The sequence below is a fragment of the Primulina huaijiensis genome, chromosome 18, assembly GCF_012295235.1.
Source record: "Primulina huaijiensis isolate GDHJ02 chromosome 18, ASM1229523v2, whole genome shotgun sequence".
In the NCBI taxonomy this organism is placed as follows: Eukaryota; Viridiplantae; Streptophyta; class Magnoliopsida; order Lamiales; family Gesneriaceae; genus Primulina; species Primulina huaijiensis.
The window spans coordinates 19,643,420-19,658,568 of NC_133323.1; positions in this window are offsets into that span (position 1 = coordinate 19,643,420).

A 15,149-nucleotide genomic window follows, 5' to 3' on the forward strand; every position below is an offset into this window, starting at 1 on the left:
GTTAATTCACCTTAAAGGGAATGCATATGTATATGTATATGTTTATGATGAAAGGAAAAAGGTTAGACTATGAATATTCATGAAAAGCTAATTTTATTAAAAATATTTTCAATGTCGCATCTGAATGTATATGTATTACTTACTGTCATGGTTAAGGTTTGCTGAGTCATTAGACTCACTAGTGTGATTGATGCAAGTGAGCATGATTTTGATGATTTTGGAGTACATGATGGTTGAACTAGCTGGACTGATGGTGCACATAACCTGAGGACCTTTGTTAGTTTTTCCGCATTAGTATGATTTTAAAGATTTTATGACGTTAGTGACTTTTGATGCTTTTGAGTGGTTTGAGAGGATTTAAGATGCTTATATTTTATTTTGAAAAATACTAGTTTTAGGTTGGTTGACATCCTACGATTTTATGTTTTGCAACTGCGTTTTGGATTTTCAAATAATTAGCCGATGAGTTTATTTTAAATGGTGCAAAGTATTTATATATATATATGTGTGTGTGTGTGTGTGTGTNTGTGTGTGTCAGTATATATATTCTACGGAGTAGAGTAAATGACTGGTGATTAGTGAGGTGCATGACACTCAAAAATCAATCAAAAAATATTTAATTCAGGCATATCGAATAAAAATATAATAGAATAATAAACTGTTTGTAAGGCCCGAGATTTTACCATTTTAATTCGAGATTATTTAATTTATGAATTTTGGAATGTTGAATTAGATTCCATAGTTTTTGTAATTAATTAGGATTCAAGTGGAATTAAAAAGAGTTATTGAGGACCAAATTGCAAATAGTTAAGACTTCACGGGCCAAAGTGCAATTATGGAAATTGACTATGACACTTGTCTTTGTCATGTTTGCTGGAGATATATAAGATTCATTTCCTTCATTGTATATCAGCAAGAACCGAGGAAAAGCTACAGAGATTTGTCAAAATCTTTCGTACAATAGATGGGTGATTTTACGAGATTCGGTTATCCGATTTTCAATCCGAATACATTTCTGTACTCCTCTTGTCAACAGCTACAACTTGAAGTAAGTTTTATTGAGTTATGTTATTATTTGAAATTATGATATTGGAGGAATTATTATTTGACCATTATTATGTGTTTTGGGAATACTAGACATCGTAGAATCGAAGTCAGATCGAAGAACAAGTTGATTTTGGAATTGTTATGATTTTCTGATTTTATCGATTAAAATTGATNTATATATATATATGTGTGTGTGTGTGTGTGTGTGTGTGTGTGTGTAAGTATATTCGACCGAAAGTATTTTAAGAAAAGAAAGAAAAAAAATTCTCTAGTATATTTTAAAGAAAATGAGTAGTGGACGTTTCACTTTCAATCCTCCTGAATTGACACTCCTAGTATAGTAGCATCATCTCATAATCCCTTAGGTATAAATGATATTGTTTGCAAGAACCAATAAGTTATGGTTAACGTACAATACGGTCCCTTCAACAAATATATCTTGATTAAATCTACAATCATTGGTATATCGAGAGTTACAAACTTATTTGATGACATTGTGATATATCTTTGAGCAATCATAATATCATCGTATGTGAAACTAAGGAAACACATTTTCGTAGTGTACTTATCTTACTATGTCCAAAGATTGGTTGAACTATTAACTCATCAAATCACATAGGGTATACAATGCATCGGCTCCTACGTATATCGAAACTACACAAAAACTCACCACTTGATGAACGTCTTGGAGTCGGTAAATGAATCAAAATGCAATTCTAGTATGTAGAGCCTCCATGTTGTTTCGGGTCGAAGGACTAATGGTGTAAATACTGTAACCGCGGGTATATCCACTCGATAATTGACAATAACTTGGAAAGTCCAAAGAAGAGTTGTTCAATACATCATCCAATGATTACTCAACTATATGAATAGACATCTCCATATCCTTAATAATGAAACATGGTGTTTACATCACAAATGCTAGTCTCAAACTTGAGTTTATCCTTATTTTAGGATGCTGAATCAAGTAAGAACCAATTTATAATATACATTTCATTTCCCAATGAATTTTATTATCTATGTTACGAGATATACCTCATGGAACTATAGTATATTCAAGGACTTTATCTTTACAGCTTGCATATGTATACGGATAAAGTAAACGTCATAATTGGACAAAATAATAAAATAATATTATTAAAATAAAGATTGTTTTTAACAAGAGTCAATAAATTCCAAGCCGCAAGTTAGCTCGTTTGCCACCTACTCAAACAATCTCACACTTTCCCTATAGCTAACTGTCCATAGATCCCAAACTCATTGTTTTACGATGCTACTCAAACAATGGTCTTGACAGGAGATTTGTCAGTGGATCAACAACATTTTCTGCAGAGGCAATTCTCTCTACCAAATATATCTTATTCCCACAATCTCCCGGATGATGTATAACTTCCTCAGTATATGTTAGATCGCTAATGAGACCTCGACTCCTTTGCTTTCACAATGACACCAGTGTTTTCGGAGTACACCGGGACTAAACCAACTCCACTAGGAATGAAGCTAAACTCTTGGACGAAATTCTTCATCCAAACAGCCTCTTTTGCTGCAGCTGATGCATCTATGTATTCGAGCTCAGGGGTGGAATACAATGGTATCTTGTTTGCAACTTTACCAAGACATATCACTACTATTGAACTTGAATATAAATCCAAAGATTGATTTTGAATCATCAACATTTGATTGAAAGCTAGAGTCAGTTTATCCTTCCAATTTTGATTCTCCATCCCATAAACCATGAACAAATTTATTAGTTCTTCTTAAGTACTTAAGAATATCTTTCACAATTTTCCAATTCAATGGACTATGGTTCTACTGATATTTGCTTACAACACTTAATGCAAATGCTATATTAGCTCGAGTAGATATCATACCATACATAATACTACCAATGAAACACTTATATAGAATGTGTGGCATGGTTTCTATCTCATCATTAGTCTTATGGCACATAAACCTTGATAGACTCACATCATGATACAATGATATATATCCTCTATTGGACTCCTTCATAGATAATTTCCTAAGTATGATATCGATATAAGTTGCTTGAGTTAGTCCCATCACCCTCTTCGATCTATCACTATATCTTTATATTCTCAATGCATAAGATGTTTCACGCATGTCCTTCATAGAGAATTTACTCGCTGACCACACTTTAGTTGATTGCAACAATCCTACACCCCCTATGAATAATATTTCAACAACATAAAGTACTAGACTATCACAACGCTCACACTAATATTCTTGTACACATAAGGTTCCTCGTGATTCTTAAAAAATCAAATTCTTTGATATTATTATCGAATCTGAGGTTCCAATTCCTCGATCCATGTTTGAGTCCATAAATGGATTTCTGAAGTTTTTGCATATTTTATGCTCACTTCCCACTAATATGAATCCTTCAAGATGAGACACATAAATCTCTTCTTTAATATCACTATTAAAGAACGTTGTCTGCACATCTATCTGCTATATTTCATAGTCGTACCATGCAGCTATGGCTAGTAGAATCCTAATAGACTTGAACATTGCGACTGGAGAAAAAGTTTCCTCATAGTCAATTCTTTGCTTTTGAGTATATTTTTTTGCTATCGGTTTAGCATTGAAGGTCACTAGCTAACTATCTGCCCCAAGCTTCTCTTTGTAAATCTATTTACATCATATTTGAACAATTCTTTCATGTGGATCTACTAAGGACCATACTTGGTTTGAATACACCCAGCCATCTCTGACTGCATGACTTCAATCCATTTGAAAGAATCGACATCATATAATGCTTCTTCGAAGTTTTTTCGATCACATCTAAGAATGAGCTCATCTTGGCCCTCTTCAAGAAACAGGATCATCATCTTTGGTGGCATTGAGACCCTTTCATATATCCTAGGAGTGTTTACTATTTCAGCTAGTTGTTGGGGTGTCTGTTATACTATTTCAGGAGTTGGTGTTTCTCGAATTTTTTGAATTCTATCATTCCATCTTTTGCTATCTAATATAAACTCATTCTCTAAGAAGATGACATTCTTAGAAACAATCACTTTTATATCTTTGAGCTCATAGAAATAATATCTAATTGAATTCTTTGGATATCACACAAAATTGCACAAATTGGATCTACATTGATATTTGTCTCCCACTTATTTCTTTACATAAACAGGACATACCAATATTCTTAAATAAGAATACATGCGACGTTTTCCCAAGTAGCCGCATTGTCAAGCGCAAGTCCCCAAAATTATGGTGGCAATTCAATTAATCTCATCATAGATCAAACCGTGTCCATCAGTATTTGATTAGACGTTCTAACACACCATTAAATTGTGGTGAGGAGGGAGAAATCCATTGTGAGATAATCTCATTCTCATTAAGGTAGTCTAGAAATTCAGTACTTAAGCATTCTCCATTTCCATCAGATAGAAGTGTTTTGATACATTTTTCTAGTTGTTTCTCTCTACTTCAGCTCTAAATTCTTTGAAAATTTCAAATATTCAGAATTTTATTTCATTAAATACACACACATATCTCAAATGTTCATCAGTAAAGGTAATGAAGTAAGAACGATCATATTTGGTGCTAGCAGGCCACACACAACTGTATGGATCAAATCCAATAGATCATGTGCATGTTCCACTTTCTCTAGGAAAGGGGCTTTTGTCATTTTTTCTTTTAGACAGGACTCACATGTATTAAGAGAGTTTATGTCTGCAAATTCAAACATGTCAACTCCCACTAACTTGTGCATGCTTCAATGATAAATATGTTATAGCCTAGTGTGTCACAAATATGTTTGGTTTAGACAATCTTGTTACGTTTTTTGTTGTTGAAATAATTTGGATATTGTTTAATGGAATATCATCATATTCTTTAAAATCTAGCTATTGCTAGAACACTTCTGGACTACATAGTTGCCAATATCCAAGCTTCTTGTAGTTGAAACGAACATGTTCTGGCGTATCGTGCTTTGTGGGTCATTTAAGTATTCCTCAGAGTATGCTTCTTATTGGGTTTTTTTCCTTGTAAGGGGCAGAACGTTTTTTTCCTTACCTTGTGGCCTTTTTTCGTCCCAGATGATGAGCCTACTCTGAAAACATGTTTTTTCTTCTTTGTGGTGGCCTCATAAGTCGTAAGCATATTGACTATCTCTTCAAGGCTAGCCACTATCTCATTCATATCAAATTTCTCATCAAAACCAATAAAATGAGGAAGGAATAACAACAAGACTATGTCATCATATGACTCGTTAGTAATCACCAATTCCAAGCCCATCAGCTTCTCAATAAGCTCAATCACTTGTACACTACTCTCATGGTCCGAGGCCCCATTTGCATATGTGTAGTCACGAGCTCCTTGACAGCAATGTGCCTCACTGAATGAGTTCGAGCATGATACAACTCTTTGTATGTGTTTATGAATTTCATCAGCATTCATTTGAGTCTGAGAATCATATAAAGTTGTACGTACATATGAATGTCAAAAACATTTATTATTTCCTCAAATTGCCTTTGTAGTTCATTTGACATAGAAGCCAGTATATTACACTTTATTTTATAGACGATGTTCCCACCATCTGACATGCTTATGTCAGTTCAGCAAGACTGACATTTTATGTGTCTTTTTCATAGAAGACCTAGTAAGTCTGTATGTGATCCTTTTTCGATATCAGAACAACCTTTTAATTCTTTGGCCAATCTTGATAGTTAGGTCCGATTAGCTTGTTTTGATCGAGTATTGTGGATAATGGATTGCATTAAAATCGTGAATATAATGAATATGGAAACAAATAATCATTGCTGACTATTTTAAAATATTGTATAAGACATAAAATATGGACTTTTGTTTTATGAATTACCTCCCAAAATTTGAATATTTTCACCACCATCTGAATAAAATGGAAATCGAATTTCTTAAGTGAGTATGTAAGGCTCAATTTCTAAATTATGATCCCGACAATATCAACCAATCATAATTTTTAAAAGAAAGAATCCAATTGCAACTTTTGAAACAATCACTTAATTTTTGTCACGTTTGATAAAGGTCCAATAATATGATGTTGTTTATCTTCACGTGTCTAGCTCAACCCATCAATGTCAAATCTTAGTGGATGATTGTCATGAGATACCCAATAATATGAGTCTGAGTCATGAGAGTTCCACATAATTCACATCAAGTATTTTAGTAGAAGTCACAGTTTTCCGACGTCCAGAACTCCTCAATAAAATGAGCTAGGGTAGCGTTCATCATGCAACCACCGTTGATGGAAGACAAGAAAAATTTAAGCTATGTTTAATTTTTCTTTTAAGAGCTTGATATAAATTTTGAATCTTATAAAAATTAGAGATTTAAATTATGAAGATTTGTCTCATCATTAATTTAAAATTATCATGCCATGTTTTTTTTTTGTATGTTTGTCGGATTCATGCAACTCTTACTGTTACAACAATAATAACACACATACTTGTTATTTATAAAATATCACATGAATTATAGATAATAAAATATGATCGATAAACGAGATCTATTTGATCTGTTAGAGCAATACACAGATCCAAGTCCAAAACCTAGTTAAATGCAGATATGAAAATTTAGTATTATATAAGTTTTCAATATTTTACATGTTTTCGATATTCAAAAATCTTGATGATCTGAGCTCACCATCTTCAAATATTGATCTCATACTAAATCTAATATTTACATTAAATTTTCATAGTACATTGAGATATAAATTTAAGGGGTGAGAACGGTCACAAACATACCTAGTTTACTCTAATAATTATCAAATAATTTAAAATAACAATATAAAATATCTTTACATACACATAACACTTTGATCACGATTCTCGATCATCCTTCTACCATATAATATCATATATTATATAAAATCACATAATATCATATATTATCAACATAATATCATATATTATCATCGAATAATATATCTTGTAAATTTGTCACTAGTCGCCATAATTATTAATAAATCAATAATTTTAATTGTAACGTCCGAAAATCAGTGCACGTAAACCACATGCATGCATGAAAATTATTTAGAAATTTATTTAAATAAGTGGTTTAAAGGTATGTTTAAATATCGGTATGATTGAATGAATGTTTAACCAATTGTTATAAATGTGAACTTTCTGCAGTCGAATACGCGATGTGCGGCAAAGACGAGAGAATCGGGGATGATTTTGATAAAGTTTCTATTTTTAGAAATTTATAAATAGGAAACTTTGGATTAGTAATCCAAAATAGTAAAGCGGCAAATTTATTTATAGTAAGAGACGAACTTAATCGGTAACGAACTTTTATTAAGAAAATAAGAAGTTTCGTGTTTACGATACTAGAAACGAGAGGTACCAAATATTTTTATTTATTGTTTGAGATTTCTAGTGGACTAATTATGTATTTAATTAATTTCTTAATGGACCTAGATTAATAAATATTTATTTAAAATAATTAGGGCCCTTAATCTAACCTAAAGCCTACTTAGCAACTTAATGATTTATTTATTTAAAACCCTACCCTCCACCCACCAAATCACACGTCTCTCACACCTACCGGCACACACAACACACACACTAGGACTCTAGGTGGCCGTGAGTCTCACAGCGAGGGAAGGAAGAAAGCTTTGCGTCCCGTTCGTCTCTCGTCGCGCCGTCGCTCGTATTTCATAAGAATAAAAGAACAAGACACATTTTCAAACCCTTCTTTATTAACCATTCAATCCATAATATTGTATTAATTGATTTTGCGTGAAAAGTTTATAAATATGATTGTTTTCAAGTTCTATGCATTTTACAAAGAATTCTTAATGTTTTTGGGGAATTGCTGAAGGAGGGATGCAAGCCATTATATACAAGTCTAGACCTAGACGTTTAAGAGTATATTTTGAAAGGAAAAAAGCAAAAAGGGAGTCTGGAGTGGATGTACCAGCCTATGCGTGCAAGCCGAGAGGTGGGAAATCGGGTGGCCTTGGGTCCCTACGGCTAAGGGGGCTGCATGGGGCCCTAGCTATGGTCTGGAGGTTTGTATTAGAGTCCTAGGAAGGGCTAGGATGGGTTTGGTCAGGGCTTGGATAGGTTGGTTGAGTCCTGGAACCGAAACTCCACAAACATGCACTTGTTGGGCTGTTTTGGGGCGTGGGTTCCTAGGGCTAAGGGGATGGTGTAAGGGCTGGACCAGGGGCTAGTGACGTGCCTTAGGGTCCTGTGTTGGGCTGGAATGCGCCAAGGGCGAGCTAAAGCTCACGCACCAGCAGCTGGTGCCCGAGGAAGCTACGGTACATGAGGATGTGTTTGGGGCGCTGCTGGTGCGTGAGATCTAGGGCATGAGGCGTCTGTTATATGTCCAAAAAGGCCTGATCACGGTCTTGTTTAGGGTCTAAGGAAGGGGTATAGGGCCTGGTTCTGGGTCGTTTGGAGCCGGTCCGTTCGGGGTCGTAATTTGTCCGAATGTGTCAAAATAGGGACGAATTGAGACTAGGTTAAAAATTTAATCCAAGTTTTAGTTTTGGCTTTGGTTTGGGGACTTCTAGTAGCTTAATTAAACTGAGTCTTGTATGTTAGTAAGGGTCTGGTCTCAGGTTCGTTCGAGTCGGATGGGTAGTTTGGTCATTTGTTTGCCCAAAAATGCGAAAACAAGGGTAAACGGGTCATTCAGTAAGCAAATCGAGTCGTTTTTGGAATTTAGGTCCTAAGATGAATTTCCAGCAAGCTTCTGGACATTTTTGGCATTTTTAAAATTATGGAATCGAGTCGTTACAATTAAGTCAAAGTCCGGGGTCGTCCGGGTAGTATATTGTTGAAACGTGTGCGGTCAGTTCGGGGAAAGTCGAGGGCGGTTTGCAACTCACTAAAACAATTCCATATCATGTTAAATGTTATTTTTAGAAGTTTTAAAGTATATGCATGATATATGCTATTTTCAGAAGTTTTAACGTATCTGCATGATTATGCTATTTTTAGCAGTTTCGACGTATACGAATGATATAAATCATTTTTTAAAGTTTTAAAAAATATGGAAAGTTATGTATGTTTTATGAAATGATAAAGTAAAGGAAAAATATTTTTGAGGGATGTGAATCAGTCGTGACTTAAAAGTAGTCAGGGATCCGTTGAAAACGGGAACGATGAACTTGCAATGAAAAAGGAGTGAACCGTCGAAAACGGAGTTGGGAATCTCAATGATAATGGATCCATTGTAGAAATGAATGGTGAAGTTATTTTATGATAGTCGGTGGGATCGTTGAAGAAGTGGACGTTGAACCCGACGACCTAATACTATGGTTTATAGATTGATCAATCGACTGAATGTTGTCATTATCGAGGATCGAAATTCACAAAAATAAAATGATAATTTTAAATGGGAAAGTTTATATATAATCATGGTTTTAAAGTTTGCATATTTTTGAAGGTTTCGAGTTGCATGACGAAACTATTTTTAGTAAATGTAGTTTTACGCATGTGATTGTGTAAGTATGTATTTGCTATATCAGGTTTGAGCATGTTGAGTCATTAGACTCACTAGGTTTGAATGGTTGCAGGTGATGCTGATGTTGAGTCGTGAGGTGTGGACTATCGAGTCATCCGAAAGACGCAGTGCATATCCGAGGACATAGAAATTCTGCATATGTCAAAGATTTTGATGACTTTATGGATTATTGCTTTTATTTACAGACTGAAAGGATGCTAGAATTAATTGAGTTTAATTTTATACTTTTATTGCTTTATTTATTTATTACGCGTGAATGATTTTGGATATTATGGAATTCATTTATTTGATTATTTATGCTAGTTTATTTATGATGAATTAATTATGCATGGTTTGGAAGAAAAAAAACTAGTGTAAATTAAATGAATTTAGAAGTAGAGTTGTTTCATTAATAAACATATTTATTCAATTATCCAATTAATTTATTAATAAATAAATTTTTTTGTAAAACATAATTAAAAATCATATTTTAATTATATATTATATAAAAAATTTCATGATTTTATAAAAAAGTAATTTCAAGGGAAAATTGGTCAAATTTTAATAAAATATCAACTTAGCCCATGATTTTGAAAAATCAGAAAATCACACTCGGTCCTTACCCACGCGCCGGGTGAATTTATCGGCCAAACGTCAATGAGCAGCCTATTGTTCGAGCGGTGCACCATGTTGCTCTACCTTGAATTTTTTTATTTAAAGAAATTCTAGGCAACCACTGTTGCCCAGATTTGTGTTTGCTGCCCACGCGCCTGTGCGCTGTTCCGACTATTACGGGTGCCGCGTGAGCACAAAAAAATATTTTTTAAAACTTTTTCGCGAAGTCGCCGCTACCCGCTATCTGCCCCTGCATGTGTGCGCTGCTTAGAACTATAACAAGCTGTGAAGCCCTGATTTTTTTCGGAGATAAGAATTTTGAGATAAACATATCAAGAATTTAAATAATTAGATAATAAATACTTATACATGCGATATATATTAATAACCTAGAGAAATATTGTAAAACTCCGTAAATTCTAAATCATGTATTTAATTATACTCAAGATAATATTAATTTATCAAGGATTTAGCTATTTTAAACTCTTCAAGAATTTAATTAAGAAGTTGTCAATATAAATAATTTATACACCTATGTATATGTATATGTATATGTATATGTATATGTATGTGTATCTTGTGATTTATATTTAATAAAAGGGATAATATAGATACATGTATGAGATTATTAAATAAATAAATATACATATATAATTGATTTAGGAGATGAGATAATTTTGGTAAATAAGTATTGTTTAGGAATCAAGTTTTACGAATTTGGCATGTTATAAAATAATGGAAGAAATATCCTTGAAATTATGGAAGAAGTATCAACCCGGTTATGGTAAGATTTTTATTCACACACCTATAAATAAGAGACTCTATGCATTCAAAATTCACACATTCCAAGCTCAAAATTTCGAGCTCCTCTCTCTCCAATTTTCGAGAATTTCGTCCCCCGAGGTGCTGCCAAGAGACCGAAAAGCTGCACACGTTCTGAAATTTCGTCCCATCACTCCAGGCCTCTGAATCCAATCTTCACCGTTCAAAACATACCTTCATATGTTTTGAACAACATATCCAAAATTCAGTCAAATCCAACGGTTAGTTTTTAAGATATTGTCGTTTCAAAAATACTGCTCCGATTCTACGCCGGAACAGCATATTTACGGTTTCTTGTCCATAATCTGGTACAAAGAAAGTCCAAACGCAATCTCCACCGTTCATATTTTAAATAACTTACTTGGGAAGGTGCTGTACAAGTTGCAAACGTGCCTGCAATTTGGCTGATTTTTGAGAGACAAATTTCAGCTTGTTCATTCAACTTTTTCTTCAAGCAAGATCTAAGGTAAGTGGGTTTTTGCTATGCTATAATTTGCACACTTGTCCTTCGTAAGTGTGTTTTTGTTATATTATAATTTGCACACTTGTCTTTTGTAAGTGCGCTTTTGTTATGTATATATTCTTCAGTAAGTGAGTTTTTGTTTGCCACACTTGTTCTTCGTAAGTGGGCTTGTTTTAAAATATGTTGCGTATGAATTATTTCGTTTTTTTAAAATTCGTTCGAGCATAATTCATTGTTCATTATATGTTTTCTTCAAGATTTGTCAAATTATATGTTCAAAGCACTGTTAGGATTCGATTGGATATGGGAAAAGATTTCCGAACTATGACCCTTATACGGTGGGATGGTAACCGTTGTACGGCCTCACTCCATAGAGGATTAACATATTGGACATGGCCTCACTCCTTAGAGGATTAACATATAGGAGACTGATATCAGGAAACCATGGAAATGAGATGACTTTCAGTGCTATATGAGTATGCTAAACAAGTATGCTATACGAGTATGATATGTGATTACATGTTATGATTATAAAATATGAATATTTGTAATTATTCAAGTTATGATATACTATGTAAAATTTGAATTCATGTATATGTATATTATGCTTCATGTCTCGAACGGCCCCCACTTGCTGAGTATTTCCCAAAATACTCACCACTTACTTCCTTCCCACCCAGATAAGAACGAAGAGCAAATGGATGAAGAGGAGCAAGAGCAATTTTGGGGATGGTAGAAGATCTCGATTTATCCCAGTAGTTTTAAAGCTTAGTTTATGTTTATCGCTTCCGCACTATTAAAACATTTTTAATCAGTTTAATTTGGTATTAAAGTTGTAAAGACGATTTTTTTGTTGATTATGGGAAATAAACTGGTATTGGTATATACTGTACTACGAGGCTTGTTTTTTGACGATTATGTGATTGTTGAGCAACGCCGGTGTCGACTAACCCCGGTCTCGGGGCGTGACACAAGCAGCCGCACGCACAATTTTTTTTTTTGTCGAATATGATTTTCGAGGCTATTATTTTCGAGAAATTTCAAACACGGCTAGAATCAAATAACTAAACATAATTTAAAAACAAACAACAATGAATCATACGTACGATTGAAAACCTGGATCTGATATCATTGTTACAGTACTGTTTTCTCACAACCAACGCACCAGAAGTTTAAAATTCTCAAAGAAATATTAGTTTTGATCCTAAAAAATTCTTGAGCATCGTATGATTCAAATTCATGCATAGGATGTTTAGCGTTATTCATTGTTGTGTTCTAACCATTGGACAATAAACTATTCCGCAATTAGCGAAGATGGTCCTTCTCGTAAGTCCCTAGGAATAATCTACTAGATTAACCACCGCTCTTCGTTCTTCTAATTAGGTCTACGATTAAAAACTAGATTCTTTGTTTAGATTGCACTATAAATCTTAACAGGCTTTGTATAGAGAATCGAGTAACCGGAAGATGTCTTCTCTTCGGTGGGTGCACGGTGGCGATGCCACAACACCCATCGGCTTTGTGGAGGTGTTCAGATTGGGGTTATACTCCAAGACGGTGGCAGAAAATTTCTTGAGGAGAGAGAGAAAGATGGACGGAAAAATATAGTCTAGATTTCTTGTGCTGTGTGTTATCAACTTTTGATAACACATACACATAAGACTAGTTTCTCAACTATTCTAAAATTCTCCTTCAACTAAGAGTAGGAGATTTCCCATTGCCAAATCTCTTCATGTTTATCTTGTCATATTTTGATAATATTTATTATAATTAAATAATAATTATTTAATTGATCAATTCCATAAAATTTTAGAATATTCCATGGAAATTTTAACCAATATTAAAAACTACTTAATTAAAATTTAATTAGCATTTTCTAAATTTACTATTTAAATTATTGTAACTTTATCATATTTTCGATTGACGATCAGATAGTGTTGATGTGACGAGGGTACAAATCTTATAATAATGAAAAGCGGAAATTTTGAATATCGAAATTTTTCACTAACTCATTTTTGGCAGCTCCTTAATTTAGAACTCCTTCATTATATTAGTTGTGAGATCTTGATCTGATTTACGTTAATTATTTAAATTATGAGTCCTAACTCAACTCATAATCCAAGTGGTGCCTTCCTTCAAAGTGTAGATACGTGGGGGTAGAATTTCCAGTAAGTGAATAATGAAGATAAGTGTATTTGTATTCTTTATGCAGCAAGATAGCACCGCAACAATTCTTGTGTCTAATTGGTTTGATGTATGTATGATTGCTGCCAGAATGCTTGTCAATTTTCATTAAAGTTAAGCTTCGAACCCTTATCCACCATTTCGAACTAGCTGTGATTTCGTTGTAGCTCTAAATTCTCGTACGTACCTTGATATTACTTCATTTATAAGTTGAAGAGCTTAGGATGTAAATTTTAGTTGGAGCATGAGTTGTGCTTAATTAATGAAAGAGATAAGATGATGTAGCAAAAAGTATTCTGAATGAGCATATTATAGTCTAAATGTAGGTTAATCATTTTGTTAAGCTTAAGAAATATTGATGGTGGTTATATTTTATAAATATTACTAAAGGATTAGATAAGTTATTAGTTATGGTCGTAAGTCTCTATTTTGAATTTGTATTAATAGACAAATTACGATTGAACTTAAAGTTATTGAAATTAAGAATTAACGAATAAAAATGAGTGTTAATTGAATTTAAAATATTGGTTAACTCAACTGAAAGACATCGAGAGTAGACAAAGAAAAATAAGGAAAGTTGCGATCGAGTAATATATGATAGGTGTTGGTGTCGTATGATATATGATTGATTGATTTGACTTAAAATATGTGTCTATATTCTTTATTTTTTAAGTTGACGTGACATATATGACATTCATGATTGGTACATCGATGTATAAAATAAATATTTTGTTAACACACATCATTTTACACATACATCGATACATGACATACACGTTGAGGTATGATCCTTGGATACCTCTATATCATTGTATTTTGATTCTGAGATTTTGAGCACGATATTATGTTTGGCATTATGTGGCCCGTAAAAGCATAGCCATTTGTGGCCCTTATTATTGATTAGTTGAGATTTGGGATTAATGACGCTTTGTTGATGCTATCATACAAATATTTCCTTATATTTGATTGAGGCATGTGTGCCTGCTCGAACATTGATTTGATAGCGATTCAATTGATTATGATACATACTTAATAGATGGGCATTTGACCTGATATCTCCACGATATGCATGCATTACATATCATATGTCATTGTATAAATATATGTTGTATTTATTATAATTGTTCCGTATGGAGCGTTGCTAACAACAAGGGAGACTGTTGTTGTCTTTGTGTGTGGACATTGGAAGGTACTCCCGATTGTCAGGAGACCGGAGAAGGTACTTTTGGAGGGAGTCACATCTGAGTTGAGGTTGAGTAGTCTATCCCAGTGTATATATGTATCTATCTACCTGGGCGTGTCCTGGGGATATGAGTTGTTTGTATGTAATTGATTTAAGTCATGTGTGGACTTGTTTTATGTTGTGATGTGTTTAGACGATACTTTACTATATATTATTTTTAGTATTACAATCATAGTGTCACATTTATAGTAAAGAAATTTTTTATTCATTTTTCGCTGTAATTATTTAACTCTAATCAAATTATATTATAATAATGATTAAGAGTTAAGGGCCCCACATTAGGCACTTCGACTCTCTTCACATATTTAGCAG